This window comes from Dasypus novemcinctus, chromosome 4, assembly GCF_030445035.2.
Source record: "Dasypus novemcinctus isolate mDasNov1 chromosome 4, mDasNov1.1.hap2, whole genome shotgun sequence".
Lineage (NCBI taxonomy): Eukaryota > Metazoa > Chordata > Mammalia > Cingulata > Dasypodidae > Dasypus > Dasypus novemcinctus.
In genome coordinates this window covers 119,313,083-119,340,426 of record NC_080676.1, presented here as the reverse complement: position 1 = coordinate 119,340,426, position 27,344 = coordinate 119,313,083, and the positions used below count along the sequence as shown (strand labels likewise).

General features: G+C 31.7%; 1 protein-coding gene across 15 annotated transcripts in view; it reads left to right on the top strand.

The window, feature by feature from the left end:
- Positions 1-27,344, top strand: part of CADM2 (cell adhesion molecule 2) — a 1,196,245-nt gene that overhangs the window by 589,962 nt on the left and 578,939 nt on the right. The gene's annotated exons all lie outside the window — the stretch shown is intronic.

Here is a 27,344-nt window from a genome sequence, read left to right as displayed (position 1 = left end):
TTCCCAGTGTGACAGAGTTAGACTCATTTATGCTTTCCCTACACATGGCTCTTCTGCCCCCATTTTTTAACCTCTAATTAACACTACCTTGTGAAATGTATGTCCCAGAGACTTAAATTTTTGGTCTGTTTCATGTGCCAGTTGCACCCTGAATCTCAACAGAGTTGCAAAACCTTCTCTCCAGTTCATCGGACTCACCCAGCACAACTAACAAGGGTATGATGATGCATGATGCCATTCCAAGGAATAGAGTATCTTCAACTGCGAGCAAGATAGTTTCATCCATCTGCCCTGTGGAATTTAAGCCCCTGTCAGTTAGACACAGAATGGGCATCACCATCCTCAAATTCTCAAGATTGGGGAATAAACAATGAACCAAAGGAGATTTATTATATTCTATTATATACATTATTATTTTAGCAATGGAAGAATTTTTAGCATTGATATAAAGACAGTGGCCACCAGAGGTTCTGAGGGGAGGGAGAGGGAAGAATAATTGTAATATGGGAGCATTTTGGGAACTTTGGAATTGTCCTGCATGTCATTGCAAAGATGCATACATGCCATTGTACATTTTGTCAAAACTAAAATTGTGCAGGGCAGAGTGTAAACTGTAATGTAAATTATACTCCATGGTTAGTAGCAATACTTCAATATGTGTTCATGAATTGTAGCAAATATATCTCACTTATGAAAGATGTTAATATGAGAAAGTATGTGTGTGGGAAGAATGGTGCATATGGAAATCTGCTATATTATTGAAGTAACATTTATGTAATCTAAAGATTCATTAAAAATAAAAATAAAACAAACATTAAAAACAAACAAAATCCATATAGTTTCAATAGTTTCATGATTCCTCAATCTATTTATTTCCATCACTGCTTCTCCCTTAGATTAAGTTTTTAATGCCATTTATCTGAATGTTGTATTTCTGAATGACTTGCAGCTTCCTCTAAGCTACCTCTAAGGTACTGACTTTTCAAAGCTCTTTGTACTGTAGCTCTGTCCTAATTAGTTAGCTAAGTGGCACAACATTAGGCAGTAACTAACCTAAGGAGAATTTACTGACATCCTTGACCCCTAAACTTGGGGAAAAAAAGGTATATTTTGTTTCACCTCTGATTCTAAGCTTTTGATCAAATTCCAGTTGAATTTAGAATGCAAACAAAGATTAAGTGTCTGTGTGGTTACTTGATTTGAGAGCATGTTATATTTGATTTATCACATAACTTTTTGGAGTCGAGAGTACATAATCTTAGAAGGTATTTATAATTTTGATGCTATTTTTAAAAACCTTACCAAAGGGGCAGAATTTAACATAATCCTAATAGAAGTTCATAGCTTTGAATTAAAGATCTTTTTATTGCTTTGATAATAGGGGACACCAAATTCCTTATAAAAGTGAGCAGGCATCTTATTTGGGCCATTTATGTATACCACTGACATTTTGCTAACTTTGACTGCATTTTTTGAAAAGAAAGATTAATTACCTAATTTTTACCCACTCTTCACATTAAAAATTTAATATCCTTATAAACTTCATAATTTATTTGTTTTATCAACCTCATTGTATGCATTGTAAGACAGTTTTTCCATATACATAGGAAAGATATTGAACTGAATTAGAATATGAATTGCATAGATTGATGTACACACTCTGACATTTCTATATATTTTTTGACCATGGTCAAATTATTTAGTTTTTTTTATGCCTCAGTCTCCTCATCTGTTAAACTAGGAAGAATAGTAGAACTAATCACATAAGATTATTGTGATGATTGATGAGCTAAGTAACACCTGTAAAGAACTTTGAAGGGTGCCTCTACTTTATAGTTAGAATTATAAAGTATTTTCCTATTATTTTTCTGATAATAACAATTTTCTTTGAGTATATTCATATGTAAGCCTCTATCCATACTATATAAAGCATTCTAATTCCCACGCAGAATCTCATAAGCAAATCATTTTTCATTGTAGAGCGGGATAATGACAGATAATTTACTATAGAACATTTATTTGAATCCTTAGCTATGCAAGGAGCAAGATATAGCAGGGAATTTTTTAGTACAGATAAAGACAAATATAAAAAAAAAATAGGACTTACATACCCTGTAATATCTCTTGTGTTATTTTGGATTTTTTGATGATTCTCTTCCTCAAAATATTTAGATAAAAAATGATTACCTCTATTTTAGATAGAAATATATTTTTCTCATAAAGCCAAAGTTTTTGTATCTTTCTCAGCAGAGTTGGAGTCTGAACTTGGGACATCGTTCATCTAATCAATGAAGGCCTATATTTGCATATAAGAGGACTTAGCAAAATAGAAATAAATATAGCTGTATTTTTGATTATCAGTTTAGACTATATTAATTTGTGAGCTTTAGATCTCATGATAGATATATTAGTTGTTTTAATGGATAAAAATGTCACATACATAAATTACATATAATGGCTATATTACATGTGTGTGTTTTGTGTATGGCATAGAATCAACCCAGAATATTTAGTATTTACACGTGTGATCAAAATAAACCAAATTTATCAACAACAGTGATCTAGGAAAGTTATTCTATATTGACAAACAAGTGATTCTTCTTTTTATTCATATTGTTTAAGCCTCTACTGTCAACTTCACAAATATGAATATATTCTTATTTAAATGAATAACTTTCTTAGTTGGTTACAATCTACTAACAGCATGATTTATTTAGGTGGTGATTAACAGACTAGAACGATTTCATTAACAAATCAGAAAGGGCATTTTGATTTGTTTCCAGCTTGGAAACAAGTTGTGATTGTTTTGTGTGATTGACACTATAGACACAAAGGTTTGGGAAGATTTTGCTGTTTAATAATGAAGAGAATTATTACTAAGATTTTAGGGGGGAAATGGTCCAATAATCCCTAGCACATTGTCAAATTCTTTCAAATATATTTAAATTCTTGTGTTTGTCTGCACAAGACACCAATCAAAGTGAAACTCTCTTCTTTAGGTATTCAAAAGAAACTTCATCTTTTTTTTTTCCTTCCCTATTCTTAAAATATAAATACCCTAATGAACACTCTATTGATATTATTAATGTTCATTATAAGTTGTAGAGAAAGTTGCACTTTAAAAGATGCCAGGAAGGACTGAAATTACAAAACAATAGTTAGAGATCAATGGGAATGCATGCTGTTCTCCTTCCTACTTGGCAATCCCAAGTACTGCAAGTATAAAAGGAATAAATGTATGAGATAGTCTGACTCATTAGATTATGTTAGGAAAAAAAACAAAAGCAGTTTGATAATGCTTATTAAAATTCAATTTTTTATTATTACTTCACATTTGATACTCCCTAATGTTGATTTATGAGTTTATAGCTTTTCTGTGGATATGGAAAATTCTTCATGGGAATACTACCAAGAGGTACTCTATCTAGTCCAATCTCTCTCAGGGAGAGAAAGTCATTGACTAGTGTAAAGTCCCAAGTTTTATGTTTAATAAAACAGTTTGGTTTTATTTTAGTTACAATCTTATTTCTGAGGAGTCTGAAATATTCCATAACAGTTTTTTGAGTTTGTCTGGATCTTTGAAAAAGAAAGGAGCAATTTTTGGTAATATCTCTTCTCTTAAACTGATTTTCAAAGTCACTGGGCTATCACAGCACTGTCCTTGAGTTTCTACTCTCAATTGTGATAACTAATCAATTTGCTAAGCCTATTACCGTACCAGGCATGTGACTGGAGTAAGGCAACCCACATCTGTGAGGAGTTTATGTAAATATCTATTTAAATATGCTGTGTGTGTGGAATTCAGTTTGACATTTCAAAGGAGAACTTGGTGCATTTTTATTGATGGTTCATGTTGAAAAAGATGTTTTTCCCTTAGAGTCATGAGAATATTATTCATTATTCATGAGATTATTATTTTGTAAAGGGCGTTATAAAATAGAGTTAATTTCTCCTCCTATATTCTATAATTTGTTAAGATAGAATAGAAATATCCTTTGACTAAAGCAGTAATAAAAGTGGAAATATTTTAGCTTTTAATTTTGAAATTTAGACAGGGAATTTTATTTTAAAACAATATTCAAGATTTGTTGAGAAAACTTAATATGCTATGTACACCTTAGAAAGATTCTTAAAGCATTTTATGGATATATAAATACTTGAAGGAATTATAAATAATTATCAAATCATTCTCTCACTCTCACTCTTAGAATTTGAACACAAACAATTTTGACTAACAAGCACTTAGAAAATTGTTCTTTCTGCTTTTCTCTCAACATGATTTGGCCTGAACATGACACAGCAAGTTTTTCAATTATACATTTTTTGATTTTGTGAAATTCAATTGAGTGTGATGATTTACAAATTATAGTGAAAGAATTATTATGCATTTGTCTGTATATATATTTATAATTTTGTCAAATGATTTTTGATCTACGTGTTGCTCATATAGTAGTATCAAGGTATGTGGAGAATTATCCTAATTTTGTATTACTGCTGTACATATGTTTAAGTGCATCAGGCATAAACACATAAAAACTATTTAACTCTATATGTTCATATTAATATATTTAAGAAGCATACATATCACTAATATTATATGAATCCTATATATACATATATATATACATACACATATATGTTCCTAATATCGTAGTCAGCAATATAAAGAAAAAAATTTGAAATTGCATTGATGTTATATAATTTCAAAAAAGGGTATGTACCATTATCTTCTAGTATATTCTGACAAAAATAAACTAATTAAAATAAATTTTAAAAATTAAGGTATGTAATTTCTCAAGAAATTGTGTTAGTAAATTTATCCACTTCTTTATTTGTAGGCCCTATTATTTTTGCTTTTAAATCCATTGAATGTTATTTTTTTTCCTAACTATCTTCCATTAAATGCCCTCAAAGTACCCATTTCTTCTTCAGTGGTCCAGACTAATATGCCTGTAGGAAAATGTAAATAAAATGTGTATTTAAGTTATGGATTCTTCCACCACCTTTATTTTAACAAAGGTAACAGGCTACAAACTTCTACTTTCCTAGAGGTATTAGAGCAATGTGCTTTGAAAGGGTAGTCACATATTTTTCAGTATCTCACAATGCTCCTAAAGGGCATTGACTTCAGCACCCAAAGTTTCCTGAGTTTTTGTGCTGTATTTGTAATGTTAATATCTGTGCTAACAGCTTTTTCTCTAAGGTGATGACCTTCTGCTATACATATATCTTAAGAGAAAAGGATTCCTTAGAATAATATAAACCTTTAAAAGAAGGCACTTCATATGGGAAAGATGTCAACAATTTATGCCTAGAATTTTATCCTTTTCTCAAATCAAACCATGCAACTTTCATTTTTTAAAAATAGATTTATGTTTCTGCAGAGCCAGAAGCTACATTTCTCCAAACAAGGTTTTTTCCATTTTTGATATTCAAAGATGTGACCCATACTACCTTTCTTTATTTCCACTTCATGTGTTGAAATAAAAAACAGTTTTCACAATAGTATGTTAAAACTGCATCCTTGCCTCTTCATCATCTCTAGCCTTATCAGCAATAAGAATAATGAGTTTAATTTCAGATTTTAAAGGTGCAACTAATATAAATTATTCTCCGCCTATCCTTACTTCCTTTCCTGGTCTCACTGATCCTTTCTCAAACCATTTTAAAACTCTAATTTATCTAATGTATTATATGAAATATTTCGATTGACACATTTTATTATAACAGGCTTTCATTGCCTTTCATACAATTTGCCAGTTAACATAGAAATGATGGTAATGTCGTTTAAAGAGTAAAAAAAAAAGGTGAAGCCATTTAAAAATTATTAAAACAATCAGAATAATTTAATATATTATACTTTATATTTTACAAAATGGAAAATGGGATTCATAATCAGTGTATATTTTATGTCATCCTAATTAACAAATAAAACTATGCTTCAATATTCAGTATGTATCTAGTGGGCATCTGCTTTATGGCAAACACCATTACAGATTTAGCTCTACAGAGAAGAATCAGAATCAAACATACCAGAAACTCATGAACCTTATATTCAGTTGCATAAATTGCTAAATGTCACATTTTAAAAAAATTAAAACTATTGTCCTTTATTTTGAGAATAAAATGCTGTGAACTACTAAGAAGAGACATTCTGACTCTATAACCACTCCATATAAATTCATATTTGAAAATCAACCCAGAAGTATTGTTAACTTCAATTCTTTCATGGTTCACTACACAGACTTTAAAGTATCTGTTAAAGAATGTCAGCATGTGACTGATAACTGGAAAAAGTAACCATATCCAAAGGCACAAATCAAATGCATCAACATCCTGCATGCACAGTGGGCCACAGTTACTTGAGCAACTTTGTGTGGCAATAACATCTATATGTTTCATTAAATTCTAGAATTCAAATTGACATCAGCAAAGTCAAAATTAATTACTTAAAAAATACCCTCTTGTTGACATAATTATATTTCGCTAATATGAAATGTAACTATTTATTGCATTGAATGAAATCTATGAATAAAAAAAATTTCCCTGATTCATTTTTTTTTCCCTCTCTAAGAATCATCATCATAAGAAGAAATAAAAGGTTTACCCCAGGAGACATGTTTAACTCTGTGCCTATGAGTAATTCATTGGTAATTCTGATATTATGAAAAAAAAATGATGAGTACGTGGTAATACATAGCATCAGAATGTACTGTTTCAAAATCCAAAGACTGCTAGAATCAGGAACAACATTTTATATTCAGTGTAGTTCATAGCTAAAGTTAACAATTACCTTCAAAAGTTGCTCTTATTTATTGCTGCTGAGTTAAGAACAGCATAGCAGAGAAGAAAATGATGACATCAGAACCATAGCAGGTAACTCAGTCTCATGTGAATAAACCGTATTTGCTTCTCAGTGAAAAATGTGATTTATAATTTTTACATTGCAAAGTATTTAAATGACCTACACATTAAACTGTTATCTTCATAAAATAATTTCTTCAAAACAATATTGTTTTGTATCTAAGCATTATCATGAAAACAAATACTATTTTAATTTTTATAGTGTGTGTGTATCTTACTTTGCAAAAGAATGAGTTTTTATAGGTAATTGGAGGGGGAAACTATAATAAATGGAAACATTTCTGACCAGTAATGGGAATACTTACATAAATTTAAATTGCGTTTTATAATTTTAATTACATAAATATATTTGATTTCCAGGTTGAAAGTATGTTATAATAGCAAAGATGGGGGAATAATTAATGTAGTTCAGACATAAATACCAAAGTAGATGACATCTAAATTTAATGTGCACTGTTATTTTAAAAAGTTGGAAAATTTTGACAATTATGGAGAAGAAGCAAAGCTTCCTTATTTTCCAGTTTGTATTATCAGACTATGTCCTAGCAATTTACTACAAAATATCAAATGGTTTCCAATAGATTCTATCAAAAAGATTTCCTAAAATTTGATTATCTTGTAGATATATATGTGTAAAATAGTGGAACCAATTGCAATGCATATATTTTAGAATTTTTTATGTTGGAAAACTCACACTAGTAGAGAAAACCACATCTGAATCTATGTAGCTTACTGAAATCCAAAAGCATAGTCATTACTTGAACTGAAAATAGAACAGAAGTAGTTTTAATTAAAAATAAGAAGTCACAGTGGACCGTCCCTTTAATAACAGTGAATAGATGCTGAGGACAGTGAATTGTCTGGTTGCAGATATACAGGACCGAAAATCTCTACCATAATATCCAACTTTTTTGGCCTCAATTTCTTATGTTTTCACCAACTCTTACCTTAATTACTTGCTGGGAAGAAGTCAGTATTCAATGTAACAACTAAGCCTGGGTTTCCAAAAATATTATTTTCCTGAGTTAACCTGTAAACAATTCCTTTCTTTCTTGATTCAGAAGTTGCAAGACTGTAAGTTTTCAAAAGGATATTTCTTAAGAAATGAGCCACAACGTGTGTATGTGAATGTGTCATGGCAGTGAATACATGAAGAAACTATAAGGGAGACAAGTATTTAATGCCTAACACAACCTCTAAAATGAAGGGACTTCTGTTCTTTTTTTCCGTCATTAATGCTATGATATTATGTATATTTGCCCTTCAGTCCCTACTACTGCTAATCTAAACTTTTGCTTTTTCACTTCCCCCAAATTTCACACCCCATTTTGCCCTGCACATAATGTTGTCTCTAATCCCATCATATCTCATTATTTGCTTCCATTTCAGAATTATACTATCCAGAATATCATCAGTAGTCACAATTTTTTAAATACTATATTCTTTATATTACAATAATTATAGAAACTTATCTCACTAATTAAGATATGTTATTTTATGTATTCACATAAGTTTCTTCAAAAATGAATTCTATTTTTCTCTGTTAAAGGCCTTAAAGGTCAGGCCCAAACAGTGAAAATAAGCTTGACTCAACTAAGCCTGAGGACAATACAATTCTTTATGGAAATTTGTAGTGACAGTCAAATGAAGAAAAGAAATCCACATATAAATTAAACCCATTCTTCCAAATGTCTAAGTACTCTTCTTCCACTTGTGATATAACAAATAGAGACAACTTTTATTTATATTCAAAAATCTAAGTTTTGTATTTGGCATATCTTTACAATAGGTGTTGAAGAATATTAATACATCCTAAAAGTAGTAGCCATGACAGGACATTTTAAATATTTAGTAGCCAGCTTCTGGTATGTCTTAGATGCTCAGATGCAGGCATTTCTGAGAATAGCAGGTGAAGTAGATGAATTGATTATTTCATTTGTTTCTTTACTTCACTTTTAACCAAGTGAAAATTAAAGCTGTGCATGAACCTGATACGTGCAAAGTGTATTAAAATAATTCAACTGAACCTAAGAAAAATGTTTTTTTCCTAAGCATCACTATTATATTTACAAATTTGTTCAGAATGGTATACCTATTTAACTATATTTTTCCATGGGGGAATATCTTGGGAATCTTGTGTATTCCTGACAAAGTGACATAAATACAACAAATCAAAGAATTTAGTTTTAGTGTTGTCATTTCATAGCAATTAAAATGAATAACACGCTAAAAAAGAGTAATAAAAACCTTATCATACATTACCTCCTACATATTTTTTATAAGTTAAAATTGAAGACAAAAGGCATTGGTGTTTACAGCAACATGAAATAAAGTTCTGTCATGCTGTGAACGACTAAGCAAAAGTTAGCCCATTGCTGTTGATCTATAATAATGATGGAAAATAGAATCTAAGAGGGTTTTATATTATATTGTAATTCTTTGGACTGAGATGTTAATAATTTTATTCTATAAATGTATAATAAAGCTGTTAAAATTTTTAGCTTTATAGATCCTTCAGTAAATCATGCTTTGTTTGAAAATGAACTATTTAAACTTATTTTTTAATCTGTGAACTTCAGTTAATGTATCAATAATTAATTTACAGAAAAAATAACTTCCAATAATAATGACCCACTAAACATTTTTTTGGGGGTGAAGAGATACACTAAATTTAGGGGGAAAATGCAAATAATAAATAATGAACCAAGATAAAATGTGAATTTTTTATTTACAAAAACATCTCCAAGTCTTCCTATAGTCAGTGCACGATCAAACAAACTCCTATACTTTTAAATATTATTACTGAATTCCTGAATAATGCTCAGTGTTATTTAGAATTATAATTTTGAAGTACTGGAAAGACTATGAAACATCAACATTTTAGTCATCACTGCTAAATCAAATACCATGCAATGGGTTGGCTTAAACAACAGGAATTTTTTGGCCCACAATTTTAAAGCTAGGAAAAGTCTAAAATTAATTATCATCAAGGTCATGCTCTCTCCCAGAAGACTGGCATTCTGGGGTTGAACGCAGGTTTTCTGTCACAAGGCAATGCCCATCGCAGCCTCTCCTGGCTTCTTCCTTCTCTTCAGGTGCCGTTATATTCAAGCTTCTGGCTGCTCTTTTGACTTTTTCAGTCTGTGACCTTCCTTATAAGGCCTTCAGAAAAAGGATTAAGTCTCATACTGATTCAGTTAGGACATACTTTAAATTAAGTAACTTGATCAAAAGGTTCACACCTACAACAATAGATTAAGTTTAAGAATGTTTTTCTGGGGTACGGAGCTCCAAGTTTCCGTAATCAAAGTCTATTATATTAAGAGCAGACAGTTCAACACTTTAGTTTTCAAGAGTTCTTTGCTGTACACAATACTTTTCTGTTTACATTTTCTTTAATTCACATTAAAATCATTTGAATAGATATTATATTCCTGTTATAAACAAGATGAAACAGAGACTAAAGGGACCAGGCTATAAAAGATCATACAATCAAGGCTATAGAACTAAGATCATAGAAATAAGATTCAAATTCAAACACTATGGTGTCAAATTCAAATTATACACCCCTTGTCAGGTTGCACAAGAAATTATAAAACCTTTATTAAGAGACATTTAAGGGGAAAATTAATTATCAAGAATCAAAAATGTTAAAACTTTTTTTTAATATAATTAACTCAAAGTAAGTTAGAAATTCAATTATTTACTGTACTGGCTCTTTTCACTCAATATGCTGCTTAATAAAAACACTGTTGTGTTTAAATGACTTACTTTTATTTCTGATATTTAGCATATAGAAATGTATATTTACAAGAGATTTTCATAATAAATATACAGCAGGAATAATTTGATTGAAGATCCTTAAATCGCTAATGCAAATTGTCTTTTCCAAGAAAAATGTCAATTCTTAATTTTGAGAGTAAAATAATTTCAGTAAAAATTCCCTTTACCACAGAGAGCTACAGGAAGAAAAATAGTCTACAGGTCACTGTTAAGCAGCAATTAGATTTAATTTATTTTTATTTTAAATAAATTTGAGATACATTAAAAATATGTAATTTCCTTTACTTTTTCTAAGAGTATCCTTTTTCATTTTAAGCCAAAGCATTTTCTTCAGAACATTTAAGGTCCTCCAGAAAGCATGTACTGCGTCAAATAAATTAGCTTTCAGAGATTTCCCTAGTGTCCTATGCAGAAGATAAATGTGTTTGACGATTGCTGTATTTTTCTCATTTTCAATGCAAACATGGGAGCTGCTTGTCTTATATCAGGGAAAGCAGTGAAAACATGGTATATGGACCACCCCTGCCTCCAGTTAAGTCACAGCTGTGCCATATCTGAATGGAATGGAAACACAAATGTTGCTTGGATTTATATATACATATATATATTTTAAAGATTATTTATTTATTTATTTAATTCCCCTCCCCTCTCCCGGTTGTCTGTTCTCTGTGTCTGTTTGCTGTGTCTTGTTTCTTTGTCCGCTTCTGTTGTCGTCAGCGTCACGGGAAGTGTGGGCGGCGCCATTCCTCGGCAGGCTGCTCCCTCCTTCGCGCTGGGCGGCTCTCCTTATGGGTGCACTCCTTGCGCGTGGGGCTCCCCTACACGGGGACACCCCTGCGTGGCACGGCACTCCTTGCGCGCATCAGCACTGCGCATGGCCAGCTCCACACGGGTCAAGGAGGCCCGGGGCTTGACCGCGGGCCTCCCATGTGGTAGACGGACGCCCTAACCACTGGGCCAAAGTCCATTTCCCGATTTATATATATTTTTTAAGTAATGAGTCAAATGGAAAAAAATATATAATAAAAACATCAATGCTGTTTCTCCCTTTAACTTTTACTTGTTTCCATGGAATCATAATTTCTGATTTTGTGGGAAAATTAATATGCTTCATAGATTTTTCCAATAAAAGAATATTGATAAAACCCAACAAGAAACACAGTATAAAGTCATGCAAGCATATATAACATAAATAACTGTTGAAGTTAGATTTCAAAATATTTTAGAAACTTTATTTAAATTGTGTGCAAAGCTTAATTATGTCTCCTCCTTTGCTTCATCTGTTCCTGGCAATATACCAATTATGTCTTATATCCACTCTTTCAGTCACGTAAAGGGATCTTCTGCATAACTCTCATTCTAGTTATCTAGGAAAGTTACCAGTCACCTTTACTATTGGGAAAGAAAATTGCTCTTTTAGCGATAGCTCAATATTTAATCATTATTTATTACATTCTGATAATTGGAAATAACTTTTAAAGTACATGTCCCTATTTCCTATATTTTAAGACCTGACAATGTGCTCCCACATATTAATTTTAAAAACAATATTATTAAAATGTAAGCCAGGAGTAATTCATTTGGCATGTTAAACCATCTATGTTTGGTATACACTAGGCAAGCTAGATTTTTCTCCTTATAAATGTAATGTTTCTATTCAGAATAGAATTATCTGCATGATAATTTTATTCATAGAATAATTTAGTAGAGATAATGGTCATCATTGAAAATGAACATATTTGAATTAATAGATGATGTCAGTAAGTAGTGAATGGAAATATACCCAGAAATTAACATAACAAAAAATAATGTTTTCTTCCATTGCGAGTTATTAAATTTTGCCAAACAGTATTTTCCCAGAACGAGACAGAGTGGATAAGAAGGTCAAGAACGGTATTATTTGGGCTCATACATGATTCTAGAATATTTTTATTTCTATGCTTGTAAAAATGAGTAAATATTTCCCAAACCAGGTAGGCCATGTAAGAAGTTGGTTAAGAAGCCATTGGATGTAGCCATAAGCTATGCAGGCAAAGCAATTCTATTCAATAAAAAATAGCCCAATATTCAAGGACTTAACCACCAAGATTTTCAATTAATCTCCACCCTCCATTCACCTTCTCTCCCTAACCTATTAGGGTCAACTGGAGATAAGTGAGAAATTTAACATTTCCCAAAAGTTTCTAAAACTTTAGGAAAAGATCTGGTTGATCAAAATACACGTGTCTTGGCGGCGGACTTGGTCTAGTGGTTAGGGCGTCTGTCTACCACATGGGAGGTCCATAGTTCGAACCGGCCCCTCTCCCCCACCAGGCCTCCTTGACCAGCGTGGAGCTGGCCCATGCGCAGTGCTGATGCACGGAAGGAGTGCCCTGCCACGCAGGGGTGTCCTCGTAGGGGAGCCCCACGCACCAGGAGTGCTCCCAGTAAGGAGAGCCCCCCAGCGCAAAAGAAAGTGCAGCCTGCCCAGGAATGGCGCCGCCCACACAGAGAGCTGACACAACAAGATGATGCAACAAAAAGAAACACAGATTCCCTGTGCTGCTGACAACAAGAAGCGGACAAAGAAGACGTAGCAAATAGACACAGAGAACAGCCAACCCGGGTGGGGAGGGGGAGGGGAGAGAAATAAATAAATAAATAAATCTTTAAAAAAAAATACACGTGTCTCCTCTTTTGATCTTCATTTATGTACCACACTAGTGCTCTCATTGTTGCTGGAAACAGCATGACAATACTGGCTGATATACAATTGTATCCCTGCAATCACTGTGCAGTCATTTTATTAAATATCGACATCCAATAAAAACAGAATAAATTAGCTTAGATATTATTTCAATAAACTTTGTGATTTTAAAATAAAAATTTGGTTATCCAAAAAATCCGGATGACCCCTTCCTTCAACAAATAATTCATGATTGCCCCCAATATGTTCAGTTTTACTCCTGTTGTTTTGACATAACTATTAATTACGTCCTTCCAAAAGTGTCCAGGTTAAATAATATGTATACCCTATCAGTATTCATTGAGTTTAACTTTTGTGATCTATCACTGCACTTTTTTCCCCTATGCAACTTTATTGGAACTAAATAAATGAATAAAGGGAGGAACACTGTTTCATGTTAAAAATAGAACTTCTTTCTCCACAGAAACAAGCCCAGGTGTTAACTTGCCAATTAAACTGAAGTAAACTGTCAAACGAAAAATTTTAATTATACTTTCTTCATTTTGACTTTATGTCTTTTCATTCTGCAAGAGCCCCAACAACGTCAATTTGGGCATGCTGCTGCTGGAAATGCTTCAGCCTTAGAGTTCCCGGAGGAATCTGTGTTGCTCACCTGTCCTCAGGAATGAGGTCATTGCCTTGTCTATCTATTGGATTTCTGCTGTGACAAAATTAAACATTTAGATCTCTTGTTGGCATTAAGTTTTGTCCCTCTAATAGGAATAAAAGAAATTCCACCTGAGAATATCCCGTATGAAGTTTGGTTTCTCCTAATAGATAAAAATAAAATGTAAAGTTTTATGGTTTTTAGTAGAAACTGCAGTTTAAATACTTATGACAAGTCTTATTTCATGGATAGATAAATCTTGGCTTGTAACAACACACGTAGGAGACTGAAACGTTTATTGCCTAGAAATGCATGAGCTGGAGGTTTTAGTGTTTTCTGGAATAGGACTATTAAGTGCATTGCAAAAACAACTGTTTTTGATAAAGTGTGCTGACATGGCAACACTGAAGTTATTCTAAATTAAAGAAACAAATTTGATTTAATTACCCAATATTCATTTTTGTAATGGTTTAAAAAGAAGGAAGAAACAATTTGGTTGGGCTTACTTTTTAATTGAAAGACAAAGTTAACTCCCAGTCTCTTATTTTAAATTGCAGAAAACAACATCTAAAATTTCACACTTTTAAAAATATCATAGTCAATTATACTTGTTTTCTGTTTTATGGTTCTCATTTATTTGTTTCATATCATTTTAATATTAACCTTAAGTTTAGCAAGAATAGTCTATAATTTACTAGCAGATTCAAAAACCACATAAGACATGATTGCAAGCTCTTAAAATATACAATCTCTTATTTTACTTTGTTTATCCATTTCAGAAAGTACAGCATTTAGTATATATTGTGTACTCCATAATTGGGTGTATACAGCAATGTCTTAGGCATAAATTTGATCTCTGGGTGACCTTGAGGTCTATATACTTAAAAGGTGAGAAACTAAAAACAAACATTAGACATGGCTTTATTACACAGACATGACAATGAGGTGACACATTAAGCCATCATTCCCACTGAGGACTATATTGACATACTACATTATTTTAATTTTAATTAAAAATAATTGTACTGCCTGTGTGCTTTCTTAGCCTTTAATTAACATAAGCTCTTCAAAACTAAAGTGGCAGCATAATAATGCATTCATAATTTATAGTATAAATGGTGTCCCTAGGGAATCTGCCTTGCTAAAATTCCCTTGCAGGTCTCTGCTGATGTCACATTGCTGATGAGAACACCAATCAGCCAGAGGATGAGCAGGGAAAGAGAAAACCTTCCAGGACTGAGATTATGTTTAAAAGTCTTATATTTTGTTGCTGTACCATCATGCCTATGAATTATCCGTTAGTATATTTTCTAACGTCCATGTGTATGTGTCTGTGTGTATATGTTTGTGCACAGTATTTTTATGGTATGTAGTGGCACATTTCCCAGTTAGGAAACCAACAGGTGACCGTCAAGTGAATTTAAGCACTAGTCTCTAATTATAATTCCACCTAAATAAGCCGACAAGGAGTTAAAGAGAAATGGATGGACGGCTTTGGTAAGATGGTGACAGGCTATTCAGAGTTATAACTAATGTTTAATTTTCTTTTCTTCACTGAATATCTTTATTCAGTCCATGCTTGATGATCTGCACTTTCGTAAGGGATCATTGGGGCAGATAATTTAAAATAACAGAACATCCCCTTAAATCATTTATATTTGACCTTGGAAAGCTTTATAAACTTGGGCAGAGAATAGATTCACATTCTTGATTATTTCTTCTTAAGCAAAAATTGCAAAGTGAAGAGGCCCAAAGGAATGAAAGGTAACAAAGGAAATTCCTGGAATTATCAATTCAGTTCATACATAAGTGGATTGGCCTCGGGTCACTGTGCTTGTTTCTTTAACTAAAAATCTAGTGCCTGATTTTCTTTATTATTCTACTGATTTATTCTACCCTAAGCCCAAATGCATGATTATAGGCCATGAACTCCTGGATCATCTTAAACAGCATAGCAAATGTGAGTCTATATATCCTTTTTTGAAATATTTCATACAAAATATAACATTAAAAAAAAAAAAGTAGAATTTCTTTTATGACTCCAGTGGATAAGTACTCTCAATGAAACTGAACCGGGGATTGCATTTTCAATTTAGAGCTGCCCCTTGCAAGTCATTATCAGACAGCTATCTCTTTAGGAAGTGGGTTATTTTTTCCTTTCCTTTTCTCTGTTTTATTATAAATAGATTATTGGACAATGTTATCTCATTTAAATGACTGCTTCACTTTTTCCATTAATTCTTTCTGAGAATTAAAAAGATAATTTTATTTCTGGATATAATTTCAGACTATATACTTATTTTAACAGAGCATGTTTTCTCATAAAGAGGTAGAAATATTTCCTACATATGCTTTGTAGGAGAAGTTGAGGATTTTCTTACATATTTATGAGTTAAGAAATAATTGAGTAGCATTTCCTGAAAAAACTTACGAATTGTGCAATCCAATTGCTTCTTCATTAATTAAATTTTTTTTAAAATTAATGATTTTAGACTCTAAATTTAGCAATCAAAGAATTAGTTCACCAATATTTGTGTAATTGTTAAATACAAACTATTCACCACGAATTAATTCATTACTACCACAGTTAGTAGGATCATAATAATTATTAACAGTATAAAATATGTTAATTGTTATCTAATACCATCCCAATACTAACCTATTCTCTCTGAAATATGTTTACAGTCTAATATATTATGAATTATAACTGAAATCTACTTTATTGTGAAATTTAATAATTTTGGACTGTATGCAATTTGGAAGTGATATTTTGTTGGTAAAAACTGTGATATGCCAAAAACCATGGCATGCTAGGTGGAAAAAATTCAAAAGGAAAATTGGAATAAAGATTAGAATTCATCTTTCTTTGGCAGAAATCATTTTGAACCATCTAAATCATAGCACATTTAACTCTTCTCCTATTCATCTATTGATGAACAGCATACTACTCTGTCCCATTGTCCAAACCCTTGCTAAATCTTTCTGTACTTAGAAATTCTTCCTATAATTGAAGAAAAATCTATTTTTATACAGCTTTTACTGATTAATCCTAGTTAATTCCAAAGTGGAAAAAATCTCTTGACTTTGCCATAGGAAATCCCTTCAAATATTTGAAATGCATTTTCTCTTCCTAAAGTTTCCATTTTTAATGTAAACAGCATCAAGTTTTTCATCATTTTTCTTGTTTCTTACTTTTAAATATAGATGGTTGGTGTTTCAATACAGCTAATTACATTAAGACAAGGTAACTTCCCATCATTTCTATTAGCAAGCTGTAAGAAACTAGTAACCATACTTATCTGTTGGGAATTTGCCTGTTAAGACTAAACTTATTTTCATATCACTGTTTTCTTGTTGTGGTTTTTAAAGGAAATTTGATGTCCCTATCTTTTATGAAAGAGATTTCTTAAAATAAGAAAACAAAGGACTCCCTTCAGAATTGCATTGATGCAATTAATGATTTTTTTACTCCAATGTTTCAGTTGCTGTGAAGTGCTTTGTTTTACTCTCTTTCAACTCTTACTTCTTTATCTTATTCACAAAGAATACAAGAGAAAATGTATTTAAAAATAAAAATAAAAATCTTAGTATCGTAGTTTTGGTCATGACATCCTCTGATTATTAGCTCAGTGTACTTCCAAATAAAAGGTGAAACAATTAATTTGGCACATGTTTTATTCCTTGAATAATCTAATACAATGCCTAGCAATTATTAATTATCTTCACAGTATCTAAAATCCACCACTTATTTCATTTTTTTTTATTGGAAAGTCCAATAGCCTGAAATATCTTTCACCATGATTTTTGTTTAGGTTCTGTAAAGATGTCAGTAACCATGTCAGCAATTCTTTTAAATCCCTATAATGCAATTTATTTGGGCTAAAACACTAAAGAATATTTGAATTATTTAGAGTTGCCTCTTGTCAGTTGTCTGGAACTGAATTTATCTTTTTAATATTACTTTCCCCACTCTTTCTAACTTAAATGTCTTTCTTTTTCATTTAGAAAATTAGACCAAATTAGAAATTAAATAACTATGTATTTTTGCTCTCATCCGTTAATCCTGCATTGACCTTCTACACTCTTTGGAATCTCTGTAGTTTATTCATCAAATTTCTAGTGTTTCACTTGTGCCGGGCACTGTCATTAAGTTTGAGGTATTAAAAGATAAATAAAACCTAAGGATGTCTGCCATCTTCACCCATTTTGTTTGTGTTTCTTCTGAAATTGCATTTCATTTTAGTTTAAATTTATTGTTTTTTAATATCGCAGAAGTAATGTTTATTAGCATTAAATTAGAATTTGCTATAATTAAAATTCTTTTTCTAGTTTCTTCTACATTATTTGGGCCAAATTCCTTTTTTTCTCCATTTCCATTCACTTTGTATAAGTCAAAGAGGGAAAAGACCCAGGTCTATATATCTAGCACATTTATTATTTTTAACTCAAAATAGAGACTACATCAATTTTGGCCATTTGGACAATCAGTATGACCATAACTCAGAATCATTTATAAACTTGTGCCTCTGATGGACAGAGGGGAATAAAAATGTTCTCATTAGAGGGACTGGCATGTGCAAATGCATAAGAGTCTGGAACATTCATGTGTGTATGAAAGAAATAAAACCTCTCACTACTGCAGAGATTATATGGAGGAATTGGTAGAAAATGAGGCTAAATTATTTGACTCTAAATCTTCTAGTGTTTGGGCAAGTAATAGAGACTTCGAAAAGATTATCGGCCTTTATGTTTATGTATTCAAAGAATAAACTTTCATTCAGATGAATAAATGAATCTAGAAAAAATATTAATCGATTTTTGAAGGCATTAGAAAACATGAAAGCTTGTGTAAAAAGCTGTCTCATCAAGTTAAGCACATTTATCAAATGAATGAGTATAAACTGAAAAAACACTGATATATTATATAAAAGACCAAGTTGGTATGACTCAAAATCTCTCATTTTTGATATTTAACCTTTTACTTCTCTTAAAAAGGAGACAGAATGAAGACCAGGGTTTATAGGATAGATACTGCCAAGTATCATTGGTCTTTAAATATTATCTAAAAACTAGAAGGAAAATATATACCATATTGGGGGAAGCGGACTTGGCCCAGTGGATAGGGCATCCATCTACCACATGGAAGGTCCGCAGTTCAAACCTCTGGCCTCCTTGACCTGTGTGGAACTGACCCATGTGCAGTGCTGATGTGCGCAAGGTGGGCCTAGGGGAGCCCCACGCACAAGGAGTGCACCCCGTAAGGAGAGCCGCCCAGCGCGAAAGAAAGTGCAGCCTGTGTTCAACATAAAGAGACACAGATTCCCCTGCTGCTGACAACAACAGAAGCGGACAAAAGAACACGCAACAAAAGGACACAGAGAACAGACAACTGGGGTGGGGGGCAGGGGGAGAAGGGGAGAGAAACAAATAAAAAAATAAATCTTTAAAAAATATATATATACACACCATATATATATATATATATGTACACATACACACACATAAGTTTTACCGAATTTTTTGATAGCCAAAGAGATCTCTTTAAGAGAAGTAATGCTAATAACTGATATTTGCACTATGATTTACATGCTAAGAACAGAATATACTTTTTGTCCTGTTATTACATGTATTTTTGTTGATTTTAGATTGTTTAGGAGCAATGGTATTCTACATGTATATGGAGTACCACTCTGAGCTTATATCATCCGCGTTTGTTTATTTTGGCTAAAATCATAACTCTTGTACCTATACATTTTAATTATAGCATACATTTTGGAATGTTCTTGTTGCTTCTTCCTAGAACAACAAAAGCAACAACGACAACACCAAGCATATTGTTGATATCTGAATAGATATTGTAATGGACAGAATATAAGAAATAAAAGTGATAATGGAATATTCTCAAGGGAAAGCTAAAATGATTTGTAGATTGTATTCTATTTGTATTTTGAAAGCCTCTTTAGTGAGTATCACAATCTGACAATATTACATTTCTCACACATCCTGATTTACTGGTCTGTGGCAAGAAACTCAAGTATTTAAGAATCCCTGCTGGTTAAGCCTCTCTACAGCTCCCCTGGGTAGATTTACTGTTTTGAAACAAGAATTGCCTCAATCTTAAAATCTGGCATTCTCATTGGCAGCCTTGGCAATGAAAATCTGTCATGTCTGCATGTAAAAATTGACACTGATTTTAGTTTGAATAATATCATACTTTTAAAGAAAAGCAAGTGAAGTTTCTTGGTCTGTGCCCACATAGTGAAAATAAAATTAGATGCTTACACATTCTTTCCCTGATGGCTATGGTATCAGGGGCAGGGTCCACAGAGAATTCCTGGTTCCTCTATAAGATTTCATTAGTTTTTAGTTCCTATAATATGACAAAACATTAAGGTTTCTTCTCTTGATATCCTGAAATTCCTTAACAGATTTTGCAAATGATGCATTATATAAGTTAAACTCTATAGGTAGAGCTGGTAAAATTTTTCAGAAAAACAGCTAGAATCCAAGTTTTTAAAACATGGATATAATGAATGCAATAAAACTTAGTTGTCCAATTAGGCTTTATCAATATTATTTAGAAATTTTCTGATAGAAAGTCTTGGCCCATTGATTCAACTTTAAGTTTACTGGTCAGTAAGCATATTTATGAATACTGTGCTGATGATATGATATTGGGGAAGTATTTAATTATGCATTGCCAAAATATATTATTTCACTTCTATACACTTCACAATTTCAGTTTGTCCCAAGAAAGACCATATGAAAAGTTTGATGACCAAAACTGTACTTGGTTATTCTTTCGTTATTTTGTTGCAGGGAATACAAAAGCAGAATATTTAGTCCATAGGGTGCATGAATAATTGCTTTTCCATGACCAGAGTACTATAGTTGATAAATTCTAAGATACATAAGTTTTCAACATTTTAGCATCTAACATCTCTGAAATAGGGATGTATTTAATTACAGATGATGTATTGCAGTTTAATTGGCAAAGTTTCTTCTCCTTAGTTTGAAACATTAATAATAGTGTGTCTTTATAATAGGTGACTTCCTGGTTTTGATGTAATAGACCCTACGTCTGACACCATTTTGATAGGTGGAGGAAACGTTAACTTTTAGTTGATTTGAAGAGTTCCTACTGAAGAGCTAATGTTTGCCATCTGGTAGTGTAAATTTCTCAATGTCTTGTTTTTTCATAGGGAATTTTGCAATTAAGTTCTTGAGAACATTAAGTCCAAGAATGAATGATTCCCTCTTGGTGATTTCAACTGTGGTGTCAAAGATTTATGAATGCTTAGAGTCAAGGAAAGTATTCAACAACAGTACAAATTAGCTTTAGAATTGCTTTATAAAGTGGTATTTTGAAATAACACAGCATTTGGCACCATGAGGTTTTGTTGTTTAACATTAGTTTGAGGAAAAAGAAGGAAATGAAAATCATGGACTACTATTAGTAATTGAAAAAAAAATTTGATTTTTTTTCTTGAGACCTTAGGGTTATACTGAAATACCTTGAATACCTGAACAATTTTAACGATATAGAAATTTCCTACATATTAACTCATTGGGAAGGAGGTAATAACAGAACAAGAGCGGAAAGGGAAAAAAAAAGAATGAAGACCCAGTTGGCCCAAATCTCCAGAGCCTATCCTTCCTAACAGCTCAACTTCAAGAAATATATAAGCAGAGTATATATACATTTGTTTGCATACATTCCCACCCATAAATTCTTGAAGCAATAAGCGTGTAAAACTATTAATATACTAAGTATTAGGTCATTTTATCATTTGATTAAAAATTCTATGCATTTGTTTGTGATCTTAGATTAGATACTATGGAGTATTTTAAACAATGAGAGAATGTTTCATGGAGTTGACCACTAACCAGAAATCTGAAGTATCTTTATAGCACCTTAAATTTAGGTGCACGTATTTTCAAATCTTTCTAACAAACAATACGGGATTTGGTCAAAACAAATACACAAGAATTATGAAACTGTGGTAAATAGGATAATTTAGCATTTATTTTCCTTAGAAAATCAATATAAAATCCCGAGTGCTCAAAAAATTAGAAAGCTCTTCTGCTGCTTATGAGTGGAAAAAATACTGTATTGATGTAGGCTATGGGTGGGAGGCTCTTTGTCTCTTCGGAGATAACCTTAACCTAAGCTGTCTGTCCTGACTTGTGGGTGTGGGATGGCGAGAGGCTGCAGCCCTGCCCTTGGTAACCATGGCAATGACTCCAGTCCCAGGAAACAGTTTATCAATGCAAACTCTATAAACTTTAAATAGTCAGGGAAAATGCAAACCAAATGTGCTAAGAGCTTATCTAGAATGTATGAAGTCCATGCTAAAAGCTTACCTAGGATGTGGAAGATATATGCTAATTCAAGCCTATTGAGAACTAAAACAAAAGGACCATCTGCCCTTTCCTCTCTGTATAAAAGGAACTCAAAAATCTTGTTGGGGGCTCGGGTTTGAAACAGAAAGCTCCAAGTCCAGCCGGCCATCAAGAAACCATTTTTCCTTCTCAAAATCATTCCTGAGTCCTGGCCTTTCTATATGCAAATAATTGAACCTCTCACAAATTCTACAATAGTATATTTAATTAATATAATGGCTATCTGATGCAGAGTAAATTATTATACTCTATGTCTCTCTTCCCTCTTAGGTTGAGAAATATTTTTCAGAGTTTACCAACGTTTTCCTAGAAATGAAAATAGAACTATGTACACAGTAGGTACTCAATAAATATTTTGGGTTGGAAGAACAAAGAATCACCAAAGCACTACAACTCTGGATTTTTCAAAATGCTGTTATCTGTTATCTGGGAAAATTACATATGATGGCAGACAACTGAAATTCAAAATACTGGAAAGCAAAAAATATGTTTATATTTACACATAAGTTTGTCATTTATTTATATTCATATTTATATTATTTTTTCACTTAGCAGAGCTGTGTCCTATATTTAATACATCAGCAATACTTTGTTACCAATGAGGATATGATAAGTTCAATATTTATTTAATTACATAAAATTTATGAGAATAACATAATGTGTTTGTAAAAGATGTGAAATTAAAACACTATGTTTCATTTCTTCTTCTTAAATCCAATTCTATTTCTAAGATAGTAACAGGATGGCTTAAAACTGGCAGAAGAAAAGACTGATTTACTACTTTTAAAAAAGGCTTAAATTAAACACTGAAAGAAACAGGAAGTATTACAAAAGAAACAATGAAAGAGAGGGAACTTAAGGTTTCAGTACCCAATGAAGTGCCCATCAGAATGAAACTTTATTGAATGTAGATTCAAGTAAAGGATACACATAATATATAATTGAGTTGATGAATTGAATGACAAGAAATATTATTGAGATATAAAGTACCACACTGAAGCAGAGTTTATTTATTTGTTCTTCAGAAACTCTTAATCTACCTGTTATATTGGTAACCACTATTTCTTGCCCCTTTAGTGAATGAAGTTGAGAATGTTGTGGATATCAGGTCTTGCAAAGGAAAACAAAATTGCTCAATTAGGCTCTTGAGAAAGGCTTCATTTGTCATTGTGAAATACTTTGGTCATTGGCTACTAAAAGAAGAAAAAGGGAAGGAAATAAGAGATCATGCTCTGTGAAAAAAGAAAAAGAATGAAACAACAACAGAGGTTCGATAGCTGATAACTTAATTTTCTGCTTCTATCAGTTTGGAAGGGCTTTTAAACATGTCCAAAATGTCTACCAGATTTTCAACAGAAGTGGCAGCAGATCTTTAAGTAAGGATAAAAATGCTGAAATCTTTCTAGAATATAACTCTGACAGACTATGATGAATTACCTTATTATAGTTGCTCGCATGACAAATGTACTTGATCAGTGTTTCTTCTTGGGAATAGCTGAGCTTATCCAGAGGCAAAGTTGAAAGGAAATGAGAGCTAACTAGTAATCCTAAATGTAATACATCAGCATTTCTGTAAAAGTATTCAAGAAAACCTTATCAATTACTCTTTATGTCAACAGAAAGTACTTCTCCTATTCCCTCATGATATAATCTCATTGTGAGGATTTATTTGACTTTTTAAAAATGGAAATAGAGATAACAGAGACATTTATGTTTTCTTTGCAGGTGCCATAAGTTATTCAGATTTAAAAACATTTTCAAATATGTTCCTCATCCAAGTTTGGCTGACATGGTAGTAATACATACTTAATATATGCCATTTTACTTATTTGAACATTTCTACATTGGAAAAATTAACTATTGGGACTAAAACTGAATGCATGACTAAAATATTTATCTTAGTAATAATTTTTTAATAAAGTTTATTTAAAGCAATAACCATTTCAGATTGGCTTAATTATGCTTCTGTTAAAAAACATGATCAGGAAATCAAAGGCATTGTCAAAATAATTACATTAACTTCATGTCAGTATTTGAGGTTTTAAATATGATTCCTGGTTTTCAAAATTTTAAATAGGGGTAACTGGCTTTGGTTCTCATTACTTAGAAATTAATCATAGAAGGTTAGGTTCCATTATTTATTTTATTTCATGTGAATTTAGAGCATGCAAGCATCATTATGTCTTCTTTCTTGAAAGTAATTTTATTGTCTGAGTATTTTTGTTTTACAATTAGACAATGCATTACTAGTTGAATGCACAATTGTGTACTGCCAATGCTACATTGTATATTACTTCACACACCTAATTTGATAATAGGAGTTGGTCATGTAAAATTATAAATAAATAAGTAAAACCTTAATATTCTGCCTCTTCTACCTTCAAAAAAGATACAATATGTCTAGATAACACATGGCATTGAGTAATATAGATATGGAGCTGTCATAACTACCAGGGCATTATAGAAGTTCACTGAAATATTATATACATTAGCAGCAAAATAAATGACTATGTTCTGGAATATACCAATACATCATATCTCCTATATTTCTGTAATTTTCTGGGATTGGATTGTGTTCATGAAGAATGTTTTACATGCAGAAAACAACTGGGCAGTTTTTTAAACTGTAGATTATGACCCAGGAGTGAATCATGTTAACCCTTTACTTGTTTCTGACCAACATTAAAAATAATGGAAGATAATAGAAAATACTACAAGTAGTAATGATTACTGTGTTTTAGTTAAATACATATATGCATATATTCATATACACAAATGTGTTCACAGTATCATATCACACAATTAATTTCATTTTTTAAACAATGACTTTAATATTAATTTTTAAAATCTTCATTGTTTGAAAAATAAAGAAAATAAATACTTAACTAATTTTTACAGTATTTTAATGAACTCATTTTTTTCAACATAATGGTGACATTTAAAAAATCAGATACAATGTTCTAGTAACTTATTTTAACTTGTCTTTAAAAATATCTGTACAAGAGTTTCTCCTTATTTTTTTTTTTAATTAGAGAAGGTGTAGGTTTACAGAAAAATCATGTAAAAAATACAGTGTTCCCTTATAAACTCCCCCCAATGCTAAAACTTGGCATTCAGACAAACAGTGATTTCTTACTGTGGGCTACAATCAGACTGAAAGGTCTTGGAGTGGTATCAATGATTAACACTGTAGTGACAAGTAAACTGAACCCATATTTGAGAAGATTAAGGCTTTAGAAGTGGGATCTCATTCCTGTTGCATATTAGATCTACCTGAAGATACTTTAGAAAAATAGGGATGTGTGGTATCCTAATCAGTCCATTTAGATGACTTGCTGCTTTATTTTTGGTTTTATTTATAGAGTTCTGCAGGTGATTTGACTAAGTTATAATGCCTCTACCATAGAGTTCTCTACATAGTGTACCAATCAAGGAAGCTCCTTTTCAAATTTATTATTTTGCTTTCATGTCATGATGTTTAACAATTGATATTTAGACAGTAATAAATGAAAAGGGACTTTTAGTATACCATGTACAAACTGTTTGAGATACTATGTTTGTACAATTTTTTAAAATTTTTGCACCAGTCACTGAAAGGAAAATCATAGAGAGAAGTAGTACAGGTAATTGATGAAGAATGTAAGTATCAGAAACATTTAGAATGTAGTAATTGATTTTCCATCCTCTTTCAATTCATTATATGTTAGCTTTAGGAAAACTTAGTAATTAAGGAAATATTTTAGGCTTTTTATGGGTGAATTATTTTTTGTTGTCTTGTATTTATAATTACGTCTTTTCCTTTTTTCCCCAAAAAGGTCAGCTTTCTTCTTAATTTTAGCCACAAAGCTTATATTCTTTTTTCACCTCTTTTGCTGTCAAATCAGCTCAATTTTTTTTTCACTATGACATGATTGACAAGTAAATATCTTATTCCAAGAGATGTTGTTCAGTTTAGAGATGTGCAGTATTGGTGACCACTAAACTTCCAAAAAGGAGTAAACTATTCCTCCAGTATTTGTCTCTGACCATCACTACTTTTTACCTATTGCTTTGTATATCAAATATGTAAAGATTGGAGGGAAGAGCTGCTAAGTGAATGAGTAGATTTGGACTTGAATGTTACTTTTGCTTTGTCCTGTTTGTTTTGTTCTGTTTAATATAGTTGCTCTTTAGCTTTTAACTCTCGAAGTGAGTGGAAAGGCAAACTCAGAGAAGATCTAAATTACATAAACAAGTTTGACCAGCCCTAGTGATGTGGGTACATTTGACATCTGTTTAGAACTTGTGAGTAGGACCAAGACATACAAGGCTAATTTTCAAGCCATCTGATGTTTTTTAAGTATAGGTCAGAATTCAGCATATCAGGTTGAAATATAAAATGAAAAAAGTACCAATTCTAAAAAGAAGTCTTTTCAAATTTTGTATTTTAATTTTACAGAATTCTTGATATTTAATTTTTAGTCTGCTTATGTTTTGTGTTTTTGGATTTATAACTATATTTTAAATGATATATACTTTGTGAAAGATTAATTGCAAAATTTCTCTATGAATATTATGATGGTTATTTGAATAGTTGTTGCATCAAATTCCATCTCTTTCATGAAAAGTAAAATTCTAATTTAATTACAATTTTTAAGTAATAGACCCAAGCATAAATGTTGTCACTCAAGCTCATTGTCTTAAAGAATATTGTCAAGAACTAATTTATCCAACACAAAGTTTTTAAATATGAAAAAATATTAATTATGCTAACAAGGTAACAAATGTATGAAGATAACTCAGGGGATTTTTCCCAAAGCTTATGTTTGAATTGTGCTATGCAGGTATAGCTGTAAATAGATTTATCACTATGAAAAAGATACTTATCCATTTCTTTTTAAACAGAACAAGATGGATAATACCTTTATTATGAAGAATTCTTTATAATCAAACATTATTTAAAATCATATGATTTGTCAGTTT